Below are 24,041 nucleotides of genomic sequence, written 5' to 3'. Positions count from 1 at the left end.
TGTTCATCTTTTGGAGTAGGTGAGGTTATTTGATAGAGGCACTACTTTATTGATTTCTCTGCTCCAAGTCATAAACCAGCTTGATCACTGTTAAGGTACTGGTCTTCTCCAAGATATCCCCAATTGTACAGATACTCTGTATTTTGGCAATGTGAGTGACAATGTTGTAGAATGTTTCTAGATACGGGATTGGGGCTAGAACAAACGTAAGATCAGGTGGAGTTCCAGCCTTTCCAAATTTAAGATTTGTCTCAGGAAACACACCTACACTGCAAGATGCTGAGATGGAAGTTGCTTCTTCGGTTGTGTTTGTTTGATGCACCCATTGATGAGCGATTTGCATTCACAGAACCATTGTGGCTTTAGTGTCCCATAATGTTCAATGAGGAAAGGGAAACCAAGGGATACGTCAGTTGCATCATGCTTTTATCTCTTGATACTTCCCAATTCAGCTAAGCTTGATGTGAACAAAGACAGATTCCCTTGAGTATTAACACAAGGCATATCTTCTTTAATTTTTGTCAGTGAGAAATTAATATAGGCATTGACACAATCATAATCATAAACTTTGCATTTACCTTTCCACAACTGTTTGAAATGGAACAATACCTTAATCATATAATTTGACACCAAATTGTTTTCAAAGATTACTTTCAAAGTAACAGAAAGAAAACTGGAAGAAAAGCTGTGTGTGTATGTGGGTGTGTCTGATTCACAGAACTCTTTTGAGATGGAGTGTCTCCCTGTCGCCCAGGCTGGAGTGCAGTGGCACAATCTCAGTTCACTGCAAACTCCACCTCCCAGGTTCAAATGATTCTCCTGCCTCAGCATCCTAAGTAGCTGGGATTACAGGCATGCACCACCACGTCCAGCTAATTTTTGTATTTTTGGTAGAGACGGGGTTTCACCATGTTGGCCAGGCTGGTCTCGAACTCCTGACCTCATGATCTGCCCGCCTCAGCCTCCCAAAGTGCTAGGATTACAGGCATGAACCACTGCACCTGGCCTGATGCACAGAACTCTTGATACTCATCCATATGCCCCTTCTCTGACCCCTTCTTTCTCCTCCCCTACTCTAGGTTAAGAAACTCTGCAATTAATATTGATACTAGACTCCAGCCCATCAATGCTTTTTTTTTTTTTTTTTTTTTTTAGACAGGGTCTTGCTCTGTCACCCAGGCTGGAGTGCAATGGTGCAATCTTGGCTCACTGCAGCCTCTACCTCCCCGGGCTTGGGTGATCTTCCCACCTTAGCCTCCTAAGTAACTGCGACCACAAGTGCACTCTGCCTCACCCGGCTAATTTTTTACTTTCTTGTAGAAACAGAGTTTTGCCATGTTTCTCGGGTTGGTCTCAAACTCCTGGGCTCAAGCGATCCACCTGCCTCAGCCTCCCAAAGAGCCGGTATTACAGTCATGAGCCACTGCATCCAGCAAATCCACCAATGCTTGTATGGACTACTGGGACAGCAACTTTAAGTGGGGATAATCAAATAGAGTTATAATGAATTGCTCTGATCAACCGTACCAAGGGACAGAGATCTCTAGTCAACATACATTTCAAGCCCAAATTGGCCCATATTTCCTATTTCTTTTCTGTTTTATACTCTAATGTTGTCCAACTCCTGATTAATGGACAGAGTTCTTCACTGATAACTGATGTTCCCTTCGTGATATCTGTAGAGCCTGGATTGTTAGAGCTTAGACCCTTCACTTTCTTCCTGAGAGGCAATGTAGCCTAGTGGTCAAGTGAATAGGTTTGAGTCAGGCGTAGTGGCTCTTTTTAATCCCAGCACTTCGGGGGTCCAAGGCAGGTAGATCACTTGAAGCCCAGAGTTTGCAATCAGCCTGGGCAACAGGGCGAGACCCCATCTTTACCAAAAAAGGGAAAAAAAAGTGAATAGGTTTGGAAGTTAAATAGGCCAGAGTTTGACTCTAGTTCCACTATTTGATTTTTTCAATAGCCATGTGGCCTGTTTAAGCCTATTTTCTCATCTGTAACTAGGTATTAAAGGAAATAATAGATCTGTAATAATGTCACTCCATTTTTGATATCTGACTGCCAATAGCTTTCAAACCCCATCCTTTCGTCTTCCTCTTCTGCCTCACATCTTAACAGGCCAATAACAAAGCCTGGGTGTTCTCTTCTTTGGTGATGCCAAGAAGTTCAACATTATACAAGCCTGACATGTGGGCAGGAACCCACAACCCAACCTTATCCCCCAGCTACCATCAAACCCAAGCCAACCTCCATTCTTTGCTTTCTCAAGCCATTTTGGACCTACTAGGGAAACCTGCTTTGCTCATTATGTGAGTAATAAACCTTGTCGTGTGTGTGTGTGTGTGTGTGTGTGCCATATGAACAAATCTGGAGTGATAGAGTCCATCCCACTTTTGCAGGGTGACCACAACTGTGTGAGTAGTATGCCTAGGCAATGACCACCACCACCGGGGGTCATTCTTCTTTGGCTTTGACTTGTGAACAGGCCCTGCCGCCTGCTGGCTTGCATGCGCTTTGAGTTGTGCCGCTGCTGGCAGGCTAGCTTGCTCTTTGAGCTGAGCTGCTTTCTGCTGAATTTGCTGAGCTTTCAAGCCTCTGTTATATACTTAACCAACATAAATCAGAAGTTCACTAATTGGCATTTAGAAACAGGAGCATGGGATTGGGGCCCTCCTTAAAGTGACCTTGGATCATGTGTCTGGACTCCTTTGTGTGTCTCAATTCCAGCATAAACCACGACTGCCACTAGGCTCAGGGGAACAACTCTTACTCTGTTACCATTCGTTGTATGTCTCAACCAGACTATAGCCCCCATTTATTTGTACTTCCAACTCCGTTTTTATTTATTTTTTTTATTATACTTTATGTTCTAGGGTACATGTGCACAACGTGAAGGTTTGTTACATATGTATATGTGTCTAGCCCCCATTTTATAGAGTGCTTGGGGAAAGACAGATACCCTATGCAATATGCATGCCATCCAGTGGTCCCTTGCATGGAAGTATATGCTGAAGTCATACTCCTAAAATCAGGTGACTCACTAGGACCCTACAAAATGGTTTTGCTGCTGCCACTGCTGCCTATATGTTTGTCACAACAAAGATCTCAATCCTGAGAGTTATATGGAAAAAAAATACGCTTAGCACCCTGGTGGCATAGCCAAAGGGTTAATTTAAACACAGCTTAAACCCTGGGTTCTTAAACCCAATAAAGCAACCATTTCTAAAAGGGAGGCCCCCTAATTCGGACTGTATTAATTTCAGGCTTTTTGGAAGACGAAATTTCTAAATATAAGCAAGGTAGAGAACACCCACTCCCTGAAGTATATCCAGTAACCATCAAAAAATCACAACAATAACACCTGGCTCCCAGAGCCAGAGGAAACAATAACAACAATAAAACCCAGAAACAGAGGTCCTCAATTTGACCCAATTGGAAATCCAAGATGCACCAAAAGAACGTATACCATAAAGAGATAAAAGATTGGCCTTTACAGCTCTGCAGTATAGATTGTGAATTCACTTCAAAATCTCCTGAGATGTACCAGTTGGCAAATTTTAATGGTCTTCATCAACAAGGGGGCTGAAATTATGGTCATACCTGGGATCCCATTAAATGTAAACAAGGTACCATCTATAATCTTGGGAGAGTTACTGAACATAACTCTCCCAAGATTATAGGTATACCTCTCCTTAACCACCAGAAATATTGCCTTACCTAAACTCCCCCTAGTTAAAATGCCCATGGCCCCAAAATATCTCATAGTGGGCATGGCTGCTCTAACCCAAAGTGTGATAACTTAAAGTTAAATTAGGTTTTTGGCACTTACAATGGGCTTAACCTCCCTGATCCTAGTTAGAATATTTAAGAGCTCCCTGACCCTAGTTAGAATATTTAATAAGATCTTGCAGGACATGGTGGCTCACGCCTGTAACCCCAGCACTTTGGGAGGCCGAGACAGGCAAATCACGAGGTCAGGAGATAGAGACCATCCTGGCTAACACAGTGAAACCCCATCTCTACTAAAAATACAGAAAAAATAAGCCAGGCATAGTGGCAGGTGCCTATAGTCCCAGCTACTTGGGAGGCTGAGGCAGGAGAAAGACGTGAACCCAGGAGGCAGATGTTGCAGTGAGCCAAGATCGCACGACTGCACTCCAGCCTGGGCGACAGAGTGAGACTCCATCTCAAAAAAAAAAAAAAAAAAAAAAAAAGAATATTTAATAAGATCCTGTATAAATCAAAACAAAGCATTTAAGATTGAAACTCATTATGCAAGGTCCATTTTGAAAAGGGAGTGATTATTCCCACTACTTCTCTATGTAATAGCTCAGTTTGACTTGTCTTTTACCTTGGAAGGAAAGAATAGTGCCTCACTATAGATACTGAAGTCTTCTTTTCTTTTTTTGAGACAAGGTCTCTCTGTCACTCAAAGTGACTGTAGTGCAGTGGTGCTATCATAGCTCACTGCAGCCTTGAAATTTTGGACTCAGGCAATCCTCCTGCCTCAGCCTCCAGAGTAGCTGGGACTACAGCTGTGTACCACCACACCCAGCTAATGTTTTTTTTTAATTTTTATAGAGACAGGATGTCGCCATGTTGCCCAGGTGAGTCTCAAACTCTTGGCCTCAAGCAATTCTCTCACCTTGGCCTTCTAAAGTGTGAGAATTACAGGTTTGCACCATTGCACCTGGCTGATACTGTAATCTTAATGTCATAATGCCTTACCCATTGAGGTCCTCATACCCAATATTACTTAAATTATTGACTTCATCGAATCAGCAACTTGTAAATACCTTGCAGTCATAGATTTAGCTAAATCGGTTATGTTCAATGCCTATGTTTATAGTCTTTTAGCTGCAGTTTGTCTTCACCACCAAAGGGACACAATATACCTTTGCTGGAGCACTCAACAGGCTTGCCATTGCACACAATCTTTGTGGGCGAGATCTTAACCACATTCAATGTGATGGGGCTTGCTAGAAAGCTGCTGCATTCCATCCCTAACCAGGACATTCGTGAAAAAAGAGAGGACCCAAAGGTTAACACAATTGGTGGAACTTCAGGAAGTAATCTTAGCACGGGATGCCTTGGCTAATAATCAGTCCCATCCACACATTTTTACAGACTCATGGACCACTGCCAATCGTCTGGCCATCTAGTCTTGCCAATGGCAGGAACAACAATTTCTTACCCGGAGTTTCCGCCTTTGGAGTACAGAACTCCATGAATCTCTAGCCTCATAGATACCCACGATATAAAATCAAGGTCACACATGTCTCTATACATACACAAACCACAATACAAAGTCTTCCTAAGACACTTCGTATATCGTTTTGTGTTCTGAACAAAGCACGTATTGCACTTCTCAACAGATATAATGCTGGGCCCTGGAATGAGTCATTCAACGGGACTTTCAATTTCCTTACCAGCCTCAGGACACAAGCCTCATAGAGAACCATAATGGCTTAATTAAACCAGTTCAAACTCAATTAACTGAAACATGGCATGTTTTAGTCATCAGTCAAACATCAAGGGCGAATTGCAATGAAAGGCCTGCCAACAATTTTGACTGTTGGTATATAACCCAAAAGAATTGAAAGCAGATTATTGAAGAGATATTTATATACCACTCCATGTTCATAGCAGTATAATTCCCAATGGCTAAAACCTGCAAGCAATCCAATGCTTATCCATTGACAGATAAATGGATAAGCAAAATGTGGTATATCCATTCAATGAAATATTATTCAGCCTTAAAATGGAAGGAAGGCCAAGTGCAGTGGCTCACGCCTGTAATCCTAGCACTTTGGGAGGCCAAGGCAGGCAGATCACGAGATCAGGAGTTCAAGACCAGCCTGGCCAACACTGTGAAACCCCATCTCTACTAAAAATACAACAATTAGCTGGGTGTGGTGGTGGGTGCCTATAATCCCAGCTACTTAGGAGGCTGAGGCAGGAGAATCACTTGAACCCAGGAGGCAGAGGTTTCAGTGAGCCGAGATCGCACCACTGCACTCCAACCTGGTTGACAACAGCAAGACTCTGTCTCAAAAAATAAAAGGGAGGGGAGAAGGAAAATCCGCAATATGCTACCACATGAATGATTTTGTAGGACATTACACTAAGTAAAATAAGCCAGTCACAGAAAAACAAATACTATACGGTTCTACTTAAGGAAGCACATAGAGTTGTCAAAATTAGAGAGACAGAAAGTAGAATGGTGGTTGCCAGGGGCTGCAGAAAGAGAGAATGGGGAAATTATTGTTTATTGGGTACAGAGTTTTCATTTTACAGGATGAAGAGTTATGGATATGGATGGTGGTGATGGTTGCACAACAATATGAATTTATTTTATACCACTGAACTGTGCACTTAAAAATGGTTAAGATGGTAAATTTTATGTTGTATATTTTACCATAATAAAAAAAATTGTAGAGGGAAAAACAGTCTGCCTCCACTTTTGATATGGGACTGCTAACATCTTCCATCCTGCCTCTCACCCTCTGCCTCACATCTGGGCAAGCTAAGAAAGCCTGCTGCTCTTTCCTCTGGCACCAGCAGAAAATTCATCCCCAATAAGCCCTAGCCCTCCCACCAGACCCATCCCATCCCCATCCCCATCCTTCACCATAAATGCTAAGGGAGTCTCCTTGCCTGGTTTTCTGAGTCCATTTTTGGACCTGCTTGGGAGTCTGCCCTGCTCTCTCAGAAAGCTTTATTATATGATCTATAAACCTTTTCCTACCCTCTTGGTGCATGTGGTATATCATCAGTCTTGATATCTAAAACAAATTTTGGGTGGTGAGGTCCATGTCTTTGCAGGGTGACCACAATAGTACCCAGCACATTATGTGTTTAATAAACAGAGATTACCATCGTATTTATTTTATTTTTTGAGACAAAATTTCACTCTTTTTGCCCAGGCTGGAGTGCAATGGCATGATCTTGGCTCACTGCAACCTCCACCTCCCAGGTTCAAGTGATTCTTCTGCCTCAGCCTCCCAAGGAGCTGAGATTACAGGCGTGTGCCACCACGCCTGGCTAATTTTGTATTGTTAGTAGAGACGGGGTTTCACCATATTGGCCAGGCTGGTCTCGAACTCCTGACCTCAGATGATCCACCTGCCTTGACCTCCCAAAGTGCTGGGATTACAGGCGTGAGCCACCATGCCTGGTCTCTGTTATATTTATTTCTCTACTTAAATTGATGGATATATGCAAACTTGATCATTTTATGCTTGGATACAAGAGATGCAATAAACTAAGTGATGCTTGTGATGCCAAAGATGTCAGAACACTTTCTGGGCCAATGGCAGATATCTCATGTCACCAAATGCTAAGGGTCCACAATAAAAAGAGCACTGAATGAAAACTTAGCGGATAAATATCTCCAGGTTGAGGGAGAAGGTTACACATATTGGGTGCTCAATAAACATGTGTTGAATGAATGAATGAGTGAATGGCCCCAGTGTGTGGGGCTTGGGAAGTGATTGGATATAGGGCAGAGAAAAGGGACAAGTCAAAAATAATTCAGAAATCAAGAACAAGCACGTTGCCTTGATACACTTCATTCCTACACTTGGCAAACTTTAGTGATTAAGGAAACAATGTTTTAAAAAAAGTTTTGGTGATGAGACATTCAGGAAGATCTATCAATAAATAGCAAACCTGGTCCTTTTTAAGACACTGTGTATAAAAAAATTCCAAAAAGATTAAAATCAGTGCAGAAACCAAAGAACCATTTTTTTCTAAATCATATTGATCATTTCAAGTGGAACTGTTAGCTATCTTAGATAAATTGTGGTTCTCAATTGCTTTTGCCTCTAACTCTGAACCGCCATTCCTAAAGGAAAACATTCAACCAGAAAATTTTAGCACATCACAATCTCTCTAAAGATTAAGAAGTCTGTGTGAAGGACTGAATGTACAAACTGAAAAATTTTTGCTGTCACATTCAGGTATAAGTGAAATCATTCTTCATACCCCCTTCTTTCCATCTGTAGCTCACCTATGTCAACTTTCCTCTCAGAAATGAAATAAAATTAAAGCCATGACACTGAGTGTCAGTCATGGAGGGACGCGTTCCCCACTTAGCCTTTGCTGAAATGTTTCCAGAAACAACTGTCTAATGCCAGGTCCCCACTAGTGGGCTGCATTTTTCTACTAGTTTGCACACAATCCAGAAGTCACATTTTGGGTGCACAGTTTCCACTGGGGTAACCTCATTAGGCCTGGCCACCTCTGTGCTTCTTGTGAAGTCTCTGATTTGAAGGATTAGTATCCTTTCCAGACTGTGTGGGTTGACTTTCACCCATCTGGAGTTGCTTGGAACAAAAATAACTACCTCAACTCCTTGTCACGAAAGCAAAAAAAGATAGCATTAGAGTTCTCAGAACAGGGTGTCATTACAGGTTGTGCCTTGACAGCTACAGGTGAGATATTTGAGTGGCTCCTCAAGCCTCTCCACTCCTCTCTCCAGCCTCGCTACATGGTCTTCTCAGGTCAGGTATTTGATCTCCAGACTGCTGCCCAGAAAGCAACTCAGAGCCCAGCAACACCATGATCGTGAAACGCAAAGATCTGGGCCCCCAACTTCAGAGACTCCACCGGTTGCTTTTGTGCAGCTCTTTCTATATGACTTTCAAAATGGCAGCCAACCCTCTCGACTGTTGGTTGATCTGAATATGTAAAGCTCAGCCTTCAAATCCAGCAAACAGTCAGCTATAGGATAGAGTTCAGGTGCTGAGGAATGACCACGGTTGGCTGCTACATTGGGAACCCTGGTGACAATCACATATGGACCTGGGAAAGTAAAGAAACATAGGAAATCAGACTTTATGACTTTTCTAATCTCTCTATCGGGATCCTTTTTGGAATCAAGATGATTTTCCTTCTAAAAAGGTCGTTTTATTAGAGTAATGGGCAGGGTAGACATACCTCAATAGAGTATACTCAAAATTTCTTGCATGCATGTGCTTTCTCCTGCACGCATATGCTTTCTACCACAATGTGAACAAGCCTACCAAAGCTAGCCTAATGGAGGATGAGAGACCACATAGAGGAGAGCTGAGGTGCCCCAGGCAACAGCTAGCCTACACCCACAGCTATTTTGCCTGTGTTCCACTTGTCCTGTTTGCATAATATTATTCTTTAAGTTAACCCATTCTTAATTTATTGTTTTAATCTTAAGCAATAATATTCAAGAACTAATAAGTTTGGTGTATTAGTTATGTTTTCCCATAACATATATTATACTAATAAATGCCCATTCAAATTTTTGTTTGAGTGCTCAAGTGGGTATCATTTAAAATAATCTTATATACTATATATAACAGTTAAGATTTGGGCAACACAACAGAAACTGCATGAGTTTATTTTATCAGAATGTTTTAAACGGTATGGGAGAACTGAAGAAGTGAAAAAGGGAACTCTTGAGTTAACAAAGAGATAAGAACTATATGAAGCAGTTACTGCCCTGAAGGAATAAAGGGAAGAACATGGGGTTATTAGAACCTAGAAGTTTGGAACCACCAGGAGCTGGGACACTATGAGGAGAGGGTTTGCCCCTGACAACGCTGGTCTCTCTAAGAGAGCTCCTGAGGCTGGTTCTAGCAGTATGGGGGAAGACACTGGAAACAGGAACAATTTCCTCTGTAATCAATGGCTCTTGCCAGGGTAAAGAATCACTACTGAAGAGATGTTACTGGAAGAGCAAGCAAACAAAAAGGAGGGTGTCCCTTCCCCTTCTTCCTTCCTTCCAGTCTCCCTCATGACAGAGCATCTGGCTGGTGACGGGAAAAGGTGCTGTACAGAGCACCACCCCAACATCATACAGGCATCTGCTGACCCACAGCTGACTGCAGATGAGGGAAGTCAGCCTAGGTCACACAAATGCCTCCCAGCTGAGTCTAGCCTAAATTGTCAACCTGCCAAATCATGAACTAGTAAGTGACTATTGTTTTAAGCCACTACCTTTAAGGGAATTCAGTACGCAGCAATAGATGTCTGATCCATATAGACCTATAAGGCTATATAAAAACTATCACATGTAATCCCAGCACTTTGGGAGGCAGGGGTGGGCGGATCAACTAAGGTCAGGAGTTCGAGACCAGGCTGACCAACGTGGAGAAACCCCGTCCCTACTAAAAATACAAAATTAGCCAGGCGTGGTGGTGCATGCCTGTAATCCCAGCTACTTGGGAGGCTGAGGCAGGAGAATTGTTTCAACCCAGGAGGCAGATGTTGCAACAAGCCAAGATCGCACCATTGCACTCCAGCCTGGGCAAAAAGGGTGAAACTTTGTCAAAAAAAAAAAAAAGAGAGAGAGAGAGAAGAAAGAAAGAACTCTGTCAAAAAAGAGAGAGAGAGAGACGAAAGAGAGAAAGAGAGAAAGAAAGAGAGAGAGAGAAGGAAGGAAGGAAGGAAGGAAGGAAGGAAGGAAGGAAGGAAGGAAGGAAAGAAGGAAGGAAAGAAGGAAGGAAAGAAGGAAGGAAAGAAGGAAGGAAAAAAGGGAAAGACAGAGAGAAAGAGAGAGACAGGAAGGAAGGAAGGCAGGCAGGCAGGAAGGCAGGCTATCACAGAGAAAAGTCTAGAAGGATGGGTTCATGGGTTCATTGAGAGACAATAGCTTAACAACCAGCACACCACAGTTGGCGAAATACTATCATTTAAATAAATAAATAAATAAAAGCTCAAAAGGGAAATGCCAGTTTGGGCAAATGTGCTTGTGTGTTGCTAGAGAAAGAATTTGGAACGGGCTTTTCAGACCCCCTTAAGGCCCAACAAACAAATTATAATTTAGACAAGTCTGGGATTCTTCACAGCTCAGCTTGTGGTGATGGTATTAGCTTCGCAACTCCAAACAAGTTAAACTGCCTGTGTGAAATCTCCTCAACAACACCTCACTGGCAAACCTGGAGGTGCTGAAAACAGAGCTTTCAATTCTTTTTTCCAACCAAGGGAGTTGAGTCAGCAGACGGGCACTGTGTCCAGCCTTGAGAAAGGACATCACAAAGTTTGTATCCTAAGAACTCATAACCACAATGGCAAGGTAAGACACAAACTCTTGAAAGTTTCCATCACGGTGCAGCACAAATGACCTTGGCCATGTGCCCTGTTTTTGCTGGTTCCTGCTTAAAAATCTCCTGTGACTTCCAACCACACAAATTCCCTAGCTGGTTGCAAAAACGTCCTGATAATTCACCCCTCCCTCTATCCTGTCCCCTTTACAATGTAGCTTGGCAGCTTCTCCCATCAAGAGTTAAAATCTATTTCTTCACCCCTTGAATTTAGGTTGGCCATGGGACTTGCTTTGGCCAATAGATGTGACCGAAATTATGAAGTGCCAGTTCTGAGCATAAGAGTCAAGAGGCTTTGCATGCAGCCACTTTCTCTTAGAACCCTGCCACCATGTGAACAAGCCTGCCTGAGCTAGCCTAATGGAGGATGAGAGACCATGTGGAGGAGAGCTGAGGTGCCCCAGCCAACAACCAACCTACCCCAGAAGCAGAGGCATCTGCTGACCCACAGCTGACTCCAGATGCACAAGGGAGTTCAGCCTAGATCACAAACGCCTCCCAGCTGAGTCTAGCCTAGACTGCCAGCCTGCCAAAGCATGAAGTAATAAGTGACTATTGTTTTAAGTCACTACCTTTTGGGGGAATTTGATATGCAACAATAGCTCTCTGATACATTTAGGCCTACAAGTCTATAGAAAAACTACACTGCCTCTCTCTCCAGCCACACAATTTCTTTCTCTTCTTCTCTTTTACTATTCTAATTCCTCTATGTTATAGTCTATGTCCCAAAATTCATATGTTGAAATCCTAATCTCCAAGGTAATGGTATTAGAGGGTAGATCTTTGGTAGGTGATCAGGTCATGAGGGTGGAGCCCTCATTAATGGGATTAGTGCCCTTATAAAAGATAATCCAGAGAGCTCATTTGCCCCTTCTGCCATGTGAAGATACAGTGAAAAAAGAAGCAGGCCCTTGCCAGACACGAATTTGCCAATGCCTTGATCTTGGACTTGCCAGCCTCCAGAACTGTGAGCAGTGAGTTTCTATTGTTTATAAGCTACCCAGTCTATGGTATTTTGTTACAGCAGCCTGAATGGACTAAGACAGTCTACCTAGACCATTATTTCCCTTTCATCACCAACCAGCCAATTCCAGGACATCTTTTAGATCTCAGCTTAAATACTCCCTCCAAGACCGCCCTCTATCTCTAATATGAATGAAATCCATATCTCACATTCTTCACAGAATCCTCTACTCTTTCCTTCATGGCACTTATCATAATTTGTAATTATATATCTAGCTGTGAAGTTCTTTGTTGTTAAACATCTACCTCCTCCACTCTCCTAGAAACTCTACAAGGACCTCCCTGCACCCAGTGCCTAGGCAATGCCAGATACATAGCAGATGCTCCATTAATTATCTGTCAAATGACTGAATGGCTTCCAAGTTAGTTAACTGGGCACCCTTGATAATAGCTTCTTGCCTATTTGAAGGATCAAAGAAGCAAGTGGTGCTACCTTCTCCCTTGCCACTATCTTGCCCACTTGTGGTGCCAGTTCAGAAGGCTTGGAATGGATGTGACTGATGATAGATGTAGAATTATTGCCTTTCTTGGATCATAATTCTGCCAGGCTCTGAGTCCATGTGGCATAGATGGCTAATTGTCCTCCAACATTTATCCTCTCTTCTTCCATGTATACTCTCCCATGGAATTTTAACAGGGCATGTGGCCACCCTACTGGGATCTCACTTCTCAGCTTCCCTTGCAACTGGATATGGCCTTGTGACTAAATTCTCACGAACAGAATGTGAGTGCAAGTGATGTGTCAGTATCTTCATCACTTTCCTAAAAAGGGAACTGCTGGTCCTCAACTTCCTCTCTTTTACCCTTCCAATGAGCCAGAACATGCATGTGATGCTGGTGAGTCAGCTTCAGTCACATGAATAAAAACAAACCCCAGGAGATGACTAAGCAATAAGACAGAAGGAACCCAAGTCCCTAGATAAGTTCACGGAACCAAGCTACCTAGTCAACCCTGGGCCCACCTGGATTATAACATGAGAGAAAAATAAGTCCTAATCGTATTTTTGAAGCGTTGCATTTTAGGTTTTCTTTGTGACAGCAGCCTAGCCTCTAATCTAACCAATATACCTCACCAAGTCTCCTGCTTCTAAGGGAGACAAAGAAGCAAAAAGAGTCTCAAAACATCATCCAAATGGAATAGATATAGCCCGTTAATTGGCCAGGCACGGTGGCTCACATCTGTAATCCCAACACTGTGGGAGCTCAAGGCGGGCGGACCAATTGAGGTCAGAGTTTGAGACCAGCCTGGCTAACATGCCAAAATCCTGTCTCTACTAAAAATACAAAAATTAGCTGGGCGTGGTGGTGTGCACCTGTAATCCCAGCTACCCATGAGGCTAAGCCAGGAGAATCGCTTGAACTCAGGACGGGGAGGTTGCAGTGAGCCGAGATCACGCCGCTGCACTCCAGCCTGGGTAACAGAGTGAGACTCTGTCTCAAAAAAATAAATAAAAATAAATAGAACATTAATTAATAGATATAGCCTTGGTCTGTGACCAAAGCTCAGAGTGTTATGATATTCCTTTCCTATGTTACCCCAACTTGCCCCTGTCATCAGACAGGACAAATTCCCCACTGGTCCTTTGCACTCACAGCTGTTACTTTTGAAATGGGAGCTTAGCCTTCACTGCCCTGGTTCCTCCTTAGACTCATTTGGGAAACAGGAAACGTAATTATTTCAGCCATAACCTTTATCTCATGAAGTCTGACAGAGTGTAACTAACGGTAGGAATTAAAACATTCTAATTGCCAACTCATGACAACTCCCGAAAAAAATCATTTTAACTCATTATACATATTAAATTATGACATGCTTAATGTCTAAACCTAATAGATTGAGTACTCAGGAAATCCCTTATACAGGTAGACACCTTTCCTCGTGTACTTTAAGAAAATCTTACACCAATATGCAGGACATCTCAAACTTTTCTATCACAGTTTTCTTAATAGGAAGGAGAATTTGTGCCTAAAGATGTATGGGAATTTAGCACAAAGTAGCCCTCTACAAGCAGAGGATTTCTTTAAAGTGTTATGTTTTATCTCAAGATTCCATTGCAAATGTTTATATTCTCTGCTTGTTTTAATCTGAAATAGTTTTCCTTTGCTTGCCATCATTTTTAAGGAGTTGAAAATACAATCATCCTCACTCATAATAAAGTGAAAGCAAATTAAAACTATTATGACATATTTTCACCTATAAAATTGAGAACATCTTAAAATGTGATAATATTTCTATTAACAAGGGTGTGAGAAAACAATTCTCAGGCAGAGCGTAGTGGCTCACACCTGTCATCCCACAGCTCTGGGAGGTCAAAGTGGGAGGATGGCTTGAGCCCAGGAATTCAAGACCCACCTAGGCAACATAGTGAGACTTTGTCTCTACAAAAAGTAAAATATAAATTAATTGGGTGTGGTGGCATGCGGCTACTGTCCCAGCTACTGGGGAGGCTGAGGTGGGAGAATTGCTTGAACCAGGGAGGGCCAGGCTGCCATGAGCCATGATCACGCCACTGTATTCCAGTCTGGGTGGCAGGACAGGACCCTGTCTCAAAAAAAAAAAAAAGAAAACCCTCTTCCCTGATTGGTGGGACTGTAAGCTGGTACAACCTCTTGGGAGGAGCGGGTGGTTAGAAAATGTGTATCAGGCTGGGTGCGGTGGCTCACGCCTGTAATCCCAGCACTTTGGGAGGCCGAGGCGGGTGCATCACGAGGTCAGGAGATCAAGACCATCCTGGCCAACACGGTGAAACCTCGTCCCTACTAAAAAAATCAAAAAATTAGCCAGGCGTGGTGGCAGGCACCTGTAGTCCCAGCTATTCGGGAGGCTGAGGCAGGAGAATGGTGTGAATCCGGGAGGCGAAGCTTGCCGTGAGCAGAGATCGCACCACTGCACTCCAGCCTGGGCGACAGAGCGAGACTCCGTCTCAAAAAAATAAAAAAGAAAAGAAAATGTGTATCAAATTTTTAAATGCAAAATTTAAATCGACCCACAATTAGACCCAGGAATTTACTCTCCAGACATTCTCATGCATGTGTGCAACGTATATTTGCAAAGATTTGTATCCAGCACTATTTGTAATTGCAAAAATCCAGAAGCAACCTCAGTGTCAATCCTTAGAAGACTGTATACATGAGATACTGTACATGTTGGTTGGGTTCTCTGAGAAGCGCATGCCCAGATAGAATGCAAACGATTCATTAGGGAGTAACACCTCTGCCAGAAAAGGAGAAGGGATAGGATTGGGCAAGAGGGGCCATTAGAGCACAATTTAGAGCTAACACCATTTCAGAAGGCAGCAAAGATTACCTGTTAGAGAGATGGTCAGGCCCTTGTACCCTCAGTGACTGGCTGGGAGCCACTCCAAGAAGAGCATGACCATGACTTAACAGCTAAGGAGACCCTGAAAGAGCTGCCAGGTTGAGGCTATCAGCTCCCCACTCCCTGCAGCTGGACAGAGAGCCTTTTTTCTTTTTGAGGAGGATCTGAGCAGCTCACCTCCAGGTATGGCACAAGAGTTATCCATAGGATGAAGATGAAAGACATGAATCTGTATGTATTAATATGGAACAATCTCCATGACAGATTTTTAAGTGAAAGAGTAATAGTAAATTGCAAAAGAGAACACAATGTTTTGGGACTAGGTAGAAGTGATAACTGAACAACAGTGTGAATGGAGTAAAACGCCACTGAATTGTATACGTTGAAGTGGCTAATTTTGCTATGTGAATTCACCTCAGTTTTTTTTTTGGTTTGTTTTGTTGTTGTTGTTGTGAGATGGTGTCTCACTCTTGTTGTCCAGACTGGAGTGCAATGGCACGGTCTCGGCTCACCACAACCTCTGCCTCCTGGGATCAAGCAATTCTCCTGCCTCAGTCTCCTGAGTAGCTGGGATTGCAGGTGCCTGCCACCAAGCCCGGCTAATGTTGTATTTTTAGTAGAGACAGGGTTTCTCCATGTTGGTCAGGCTGGTCTTGAACTCCTGATCTCAGGTGATCCACCTGCCTTGGCCTCCCAAAGTGCTGGGATTACAGGCGTGAGCCACTGCACCTGGCTCCACCTCAATGTTTTAAAAGAGAGAGAATACAGCATGCTGTCATTTGTGTTAATTTTAAAAAGGAAATGAATTTGTGTGCATGCATAAATGCTAGGCACAGAAACTCTCTGAAAGGAGCCATGAAACACTCGTACTACGGTCTCCAGTCAGGAAAGAGACTGAATTTTCACTGAACGCCTTTGGTGCTGCTTAATTTTTACCCTGTGCATGTAATTACATCCCCTCTTTAAAAATAATTAAAGATGTTTAATTGTTCTGATGAAGGGAACATTACTTGCCATCAGGAAAAACGAATGAAAAATTTTCTGCGAGACTGTTATTAGCAAGACCCTGTTGTATTGATCGTTCAAGTTCAGAAAATTCAGTCTGCATCGAGGGACACAAACATCATATATCAGGTTCAGTTTGTCCTCTCTCTCAGGGTCAGAGTGCTTTGGGAACATAGGCACAATAAGTTTCTGGAATCAAATGGCAAATATCAATACTTGCTAGAAAAGAAGAAAAAGATATATTATTGAAAATTCCTTCACCAGCTGCTATACCATTCAGCATTGGGAAAATCAGCATGCCTTCTTAGACTTCATTATTTTAAAGATGGCAAAATAGCCAAGTCACCGATGTCTCCCCTTTCATCAAAATGTAAAGAACTGGCTGCCTCTGGGACTCTTCACCAATTTTGAACCCATTTGATGGTGTCACTCAATAAGGGCACCTTTTTCAACTTGGCTGCCTCTTTTTGACCCAAAATAATTTCAACTCTTTCTGCAGCTCCGGGATTCACCAGGCTTTCTATTATTGCATGTACCTTTCACGGTGATTCTAAACCGACCCTGAATGAAGAGACAAACAATTTTTTATCTATTTGTTTGATTGCACTTCTCATTGTACTGCTCCAAGACAAGACTTGTCTTTTGAGTTGCAAAAAATACTAGCGCTGTATTTCCAAAGTCAAACAAGTGGCTTTTCAATGTCTCTGCAAGTGTTTTGTTTCATGCAGTCAGTGCTCTGACTTTTCTCCATGGAGAGACATATGGTTTGGGCCCATTTTAGCAACTCTATAATAAAACTGATTATAAAAATAAGCATCTAAGAATATCTTAGGCTTTTAAGATTGACACCACTGCTCGCTACTCAATTGCTAGTTGTGGTCGGCAGTGCACGCAGTGTCTTTGTGGTCAAGTTCACTGTGGCAAGCTCAGAGGTCGTGTCAGATCACAACACAGGGACTTTGAATTGAGTGAACATCCATTCATTACGTGGCACACGTCACCAGCTTCAAGGTTTTGCTTCAAAAACTCTTCTATCTTCTAGGTGAAAGTATAACTTTAAACCTACTGCTCTTTAAGAAAGAAAATGAAAACTGACACTGAAGTCCCAAAAGCCAGAATTGTCAGCAATCCTAGGTGCAGTTCCTTCATTCACTCATTCACATATTCATTCAATAAATATTTATGGAGGTCCTATTTACATAGCAGCACTTCATGGGGCCCTGGAAATACAATAGTAAGCAATAAAAACACACTCCCTCACCAGGTGGAGCTATGATCTATTAGGGAGACATAGATGTCAAATAAATTATCACACAGGCCAAGCACGGTGGCTCACACCTGTGATCCCAGCACTTTGGGAGGCCAAGGCGGGCAGATCACCTGGGGTCAGGAGTTCAAGACCAGCCTGACCAAAATGGTGAAACCCCATCTCTACTAAAAATACAAAATTAGCCAGGCGTGGTGGTGCACGCCTGTAATCCAAGCTACTTGGGAGACTGAGGCAGGAGAATTGCTTGAACCGGGGAGGCGGAGGTTGCAATGAGCCGAGATTGTGCCATCGCACTCCAGCCTGGGCAACAAGAGTGCAACTCCAACTCAAAAAAAAAAAAAAATCATCACAAAAACAAGTACATAATTCTATATTGTGAAGTGTCCCAAAGAAAAATATGCTACTCTCAATAAGCATAGGAGACTTACTTTAATTTGGAGAGTTGAAAAAGTGATGTTTAAAGTGAGAACTGCAAGACAAGTCACTTCGTCAGTGCAAAGTGGAAGGAAAGTATTTTAAGTAGCAAGGAGAGCATGAGTAAAGACCGCGGAGAAGGAAAGTGAGGATGCAGTTGGAGAAATGAAAGGACCACATTGGTGGGACACCAGGATGAAGGAGATGATGAAGAAGATGTAACCAGAGAGTCTGGCAGGGACAAGGTCATGTTGGGTCTTGAAGGCCAGCATGAGCATTTGAGATTCTTAAAGTAATTGCAAGGGAGACTTTGAGGGTTTTAATGAGGGCAGTATCTTTATCAGATGTGCATTTGTTTGGGGTTTCTCTGGATTTTGTTGAAAGAACAGTTTAAGCAGGGGGCAGATTAGGAAGTGGGAGAATCGAGAGGCTGTATATGTTGAGACACAATGGTAGCCTACGGTGACAGTGCAGGAGATGGGAAGCAGTGGATGAATTGGGGATATGTTTTGAAGGTAGAATAGATGATGGCTGGGAAGACAGTGACTGTTCAAGGACATGGGGGTCGGGGGAGGTATCAAGAACGTTGAGAATACAGCTAACCACATACCCTTTTAAAAACAGTCTTCTCTGAACATTTCTCCTGTCTCCAAGCCTCAGTTTCCTCATCTGTGAAATAAGAACACTACTACTTCCTTTTTAAGGTTGTTAAACTGGTTAAATGAGATTACGCAGGGAAAGTATCACTAAATTTTCCCCCTTTGCCTCATACTCTCAACTTTGTCCTTTGTAATATTATTGTTCTTTAAGTGGGCTTGGTTTTGTCCTACCTTTGCCCATTCACTCACTGCCCCCCACCCACCCAAATCCCCTCTGTATTCTGTTTATGCAAGACTGAGGTTACCCCCTCTCAGTCCATTGACTTCTCTCTCCTCACTCATTGACTTTCTGTCCCAGGCAATTTATTCTGCAATCTTGGACAAAAATCTGAATTTTCAGCCACATGTGGTGGCCAAGGTGGGTGAATCACTTGAGGTCAGGAGTTTGAGACCAGCCTGACCAACATGACAAAACCCTGTCTCTACTAGAAATACAAAAATTAGCTGGGCGTGGTGACATGTGCCTGTAATTCCAGGCATGCCTGTAATCCCAGATACTCGGGAGGCTGAGGCAGGAGAATCGCTTGAACCCGGGAGGCGGAGGTTGCAGTGAGGCAAGTTCACACCACTGCATTCCAGCCTGGGCAACAGAGGGAGACTTCATCTAAAAAAAAAAAAAAAGATTAATTATGTAATCCAGCTTTGAAACACTCTTTGGCTATACTTCTATATGCTTTAAGGAGGAACAAAACACAGATGGTCCCCAACTTACATTGGTTAAACCTACAATTTTTCAACTTTACAATGGTGCAAAAACAATATGCATTCAGTAGAAACTGTACTTCAAGTACCCATACAACCATTCTGGTTTGCCCTTTCAGTACAATGTTCAATAAGTTATGTGAGATATTCCACACTTTATTATAAAACAGGCTTTGTTTTAGATGATTTTGCCTAACTTTAGGCTAATGTAAGTGTTCCAACCACATTTAAGGTAGGCTAGGCTAAGCTATGATGTTCAGTAGGTTAGGTGTATTAAAGCAAGTTTTACTTAAGATATTTTCAAGTTACAATGGGTTTATTGAGATGCAACCTCATTGTAAGTCAAGGAACATCTGTACTTCAGAAGTCATCAAAGTTGCAAGAGCAGAACACAAGTCATATGAAAAGCTAGGTAGACATAATGCTATAAAAAATCCCCCCATTGGGCCAGGCGCAGTGGTTTATGCCTGTAATCCCAGCACTTTGGGAGGCCAAGGAGGGTGGATCACGAGGTCAGGAGATAGAGACCATCCTGGTTAACACAGTGAAGCCCCATTTCTACTAAAAATACAAAAAATTAGCCAGGCGTGGTGGCGGGTGCCTATAGTCCCAGCTACTCGGGAAGCTGAGGCAGAATGGCGAGAACCCGGGAGGTGGAGCTTGCAATGAGCCGAGATCATGCCACTGCACTCCAGCCTGGGCGACAGAACAAGACTGTCAAAAAAAAATCCCTCCATTGTCAGAGTGTGAGCTTCCAGCCCATTATCCCAGAAGCCCAAGATAGCAGCAGTTCTAAGGTCTTGTGATAAAGGTTGTCTCCTATCCTGGGGCTCTCGGGACCATAATGCAAGAGTCTCCCACCAAACCTGCCAGCCTCAGGGCCCTTCCCACCTTCCTCAGCCTAAGTCCTGAAAAGTTCACTGGGCCAAATGGTGAACCACACACTTATTCCCCCATAACCCTTGGCACAAATGTCTTCAAATATATCCACCAAGCTTACCTGTAGTACTGAGAATAACAACAGTAGCTAGCATTGATTGGACACTTCTAAGCCACTTACATCCATTATCTTAATTCTCACAACACTGATCAAGAGTTGGATAAAATAATCCACTCTCAAGCCAGCAAATCTAAACCAGCCACTCTTCCGTATGGATTCCTGCTCTTATGGTCACAAGGGCTTGCCTTCCCCACCTTTATTCCTAACCCTTCTGGAAAACCTCTGCTCCTCCTTTTCTGAGATGGAAAAATGTACAAGTGAAAAACCATTCCATCTTTCTGAGGGGTGGAGGGAGGAAAGCAATCACTCCTGCCTTCAACTAAGAGTGTGAAAAATAAGCTTAACTAAACCTGAAATACATTTTCAAATGCCTTTGAAAAGACTTATAAATCAAATCACATTTGTCCATCTCTCTGCTCTTCAAAATTATCATGCATGCACCTGAAGTTTAAGCAAAGAAATCCATTAAACAAACAAACCTAAAATCATAAAACCCAGATTTAGAGATTTATCCCCTCAGTCTAATGAATGTCCAATTCAGAATACCATTTTGTCTTCAAAGAGCCCTGAAGGCTCTTATCTTTGTTATCTTTCTGTACTGTTAACAGAAATATTACATCTTTGAAAAGAAGAATAACATTATTCCCAGAGCTAAAACAGAAAAGGCTTTGAACTATTTTAGGGATAAATCAACTCACAGTTACCAATAAACCAAAAAGAATAAAAAAAGACTATTTTAAACCAAGTTGACTACTCTTACATATATTCAAGTGTCAACTTACAAATCAGTCTTAAAACATACACATACACTTTCTAACTCTCCTGAAATGTCACCCAAGCCCCCATTCAATCAGTTAAAAACAATTTAATTCTTTCTCTAGGGAGGAAATCAAGTTATCAGATAAGTAAACCTTAAATACCATTTTGAGGCCTGATGTGGTGGCTCACGCCTGTAATCCCAGCACTTTGGGAGGCCAAGGCAGGTAGATCACTTGAGGTCAGGAGTTCGAGACCAGCTTGGCCACATGGTGAAACCCTGTCTCTACTAAAAATACAAAAATTAGCCAGGCGTGGTGACAGACACCTGTAATCCCAACTACTCTTTTTTTTTTTTTTTTTGAGACGGAGTCTCGCTCTGTCACCCAGGCTGGAGTGCTATGGCTGGATCTCAGCTCACTGCAAGCTCCGCCTCCCGAGTTCACACCATTCTCCTGCCTCAGCCTCCCGGGTAGGTGGGACTACAGGCGCCGCCACCTCGCCCGGCTAGTTTTTTGTAGTTTTTAGTAGAGACAGGGTTTCACCGTGTTAGCCAGGATGGTCTCGATCTCCTGACCTCGTGATCCGCCTGTCTCGGCCTCCCAAAGTGCTGGGATTATAGGCTTGAGCCACCGCTCCGGGCCTCAACTACTCAAGATAATCTGCATACCACTTGTGGGTAAACATGGGCTTCTGTCCAGAGCCCTCCACAGACCCATTCCTTAACTACCATTGTCTCTCAGGCTTCAATCTTATTTAAAAGTCTGGATTTCCAGTTCCGCATACTGCAAACACAAGACCCATTCTTTCTGGTTCTTATTTTACTTGGAGATTAAAATATAGGCGGGGCGTGGTGGCTCATGCCTGTAATCCTAGCACTTTGGGAGGCTAAGGTGGGTGGATTGCTTGAGGCCAGGAGTTTAAGACCAGCCTGGGCAACATGATGAAGCCCCTGCCTCTACTAAAAATACAAAAATTATCCGGGTGTGGTGGTGTGTGCTGACAGTACCAGCTACTCGGGTAGCTGGGGCATAAGAAATCTCTTGAACCCAGGAGGCAGAGGTTGCAGTGAGCTGAAATCTCACCACTGCACTCCAGCGTGGGTGACAAGGCGAGGCTCTGTCTCCAAAAAAAAAAAATTAAGTTTCTGTCTTACAATATCATAAGAAAATGGCTAGACAGGTTTTCACCAAAGTTGCAGGGTACTTTTGTGATGGGTTTGGTTTGAATTGGTTTAAAATATAAGACACATAGTCCATAGGGAATTCACCTATGGACTATGCTGCTAGGAGAATCTCAAAGAGATGCACTGCTATGCTCCGGAGTTTTGTGAGAGGCCACTAAGGTCAGGAGACACATGCCATATACATCAAGATGCTGTCAACAGAGAAAACCAGCGAGATTTCAAACAGAAGCCCCAGTCCATTTAACCAGGCAGCCACTCCTCATTGCAGGTGCTGACCTGGGCTTCGGCTGCTTCTCACATGGGCTACTCTATATACTCTATTTCTGGGAAAAGCACAGCAGAGACCCACTTATTAAATGATGTTTAACAGTCCTCCAGGCAATTGTGTGACAGCTGGAATGAAAAATCAGGGGCAAATTGGACATATAAGGGGACAATTGTCTGTATTTGTGTAAGTTACCCTCCAGAGTCTGCAAGTTAAAAGGCACACTTTAATCAATTTGGCAACTTGTGTGGCACTTTCCTCCACTATTTGTAGGATGCTGGTATCTCCTTAATAGGTACTGTTTTCCTATGCAACTCATAATGACTTCTTGAACACGTGGCAGCTTTTCATTCATTCATTTAACAAATATCTATTGGGTTACTATTATGTGCCAAACACCATTATGAAGGTACTGAGGATATAGTGGTGAACAAGATGGACAAAAATCCCTGCCTTGTAGAGCTTACATTCTGGAGTGGCTGTGGGGAGACAATGAACCAAAGAATAAACAAACTATGTATTGTGCAGGTGTGTCATGGGAAAAAATGAAGGCAGGAAGAAAAGTGGAAAAGCAGAAAATGTCAGGAATGCATTTTTGTAGGGGGTGGCCAGGGAGGTGGCCAAGAAGTGATATTTGAATTAAAGGAGGTATAAGTGAGCAAAGCCATGAGGGAATTTGGCAAAAGAGTTTTGGAGGCAGAGGGCACAGCCAGCAGGTGCAAAGGCCTGGGGCAGGAGTGCGTCCAGGGCACGGGATGGATGGGGAGAAGGTCAGCATGGCTGAAGGAAGTAGGGGGCAAGCTCAAACAAGTCGCAGGTGGCAGACTGAGTGTGTTGGGCCTTGTAGGCAATTTTAAGAACTTTAGTTTCCACTCATTAACATGGAAAACCACTGGAAGGTTTTGAGCAAAGGAATAACATAATGTGCCTTTTTTTCTTCATATGCCCTGAAACAACATACTTCTTTGACCCTATCACCATTCCTACCTTTGGAAAAGCTATAGTGTGTTACCGGATGTTGAGGATAGCTTACTGTTCAATGTGCAGTAACCAAACTGAATTTATTCTTTCTCAAGATAAGAGAAAGATAAGCCAGGTATGGTGGCTTTCTTAGATAAGCTAGGTATGGTGGCTCACACCTGTGAGCTGAGGCAAGAGGATCGCTTGAGGCCAGGAGTTTAAGACCAGGCTGGGCAACATAGTGAGACCCTCATCTCTTAAAAAATTTGTTTTAGTTAGCCAGACATTGTGGCCACCTGTAATCCCAGCTCTTCGGGAAGCTGAAGTGAGCTATGATCATGCCACTGTACCCCAGCCTGGGTGACAGAGTGAGACCCCCGTCTCTAATTTTAAAAAAAAAA

This window comes from Piliocolobus tephrosceles, chromosome 17 (assembly GCF_002776525.5).
Source record: "Piliocolobus tephrosceles isolate RC106 chromosome 17, ASM277652v3, whole genome shotgun sequence".
NCBI classification, from domain to species: domain Eukaryota; kingdom Metazoa; phylum Chordata; class Mammalia; order Primates; family Cercopithecidae; genus Piliocolobus; species Piliocolobus tephrosceles.
This window is presented reverse-complemented; position numbering follows the sequence as displayed.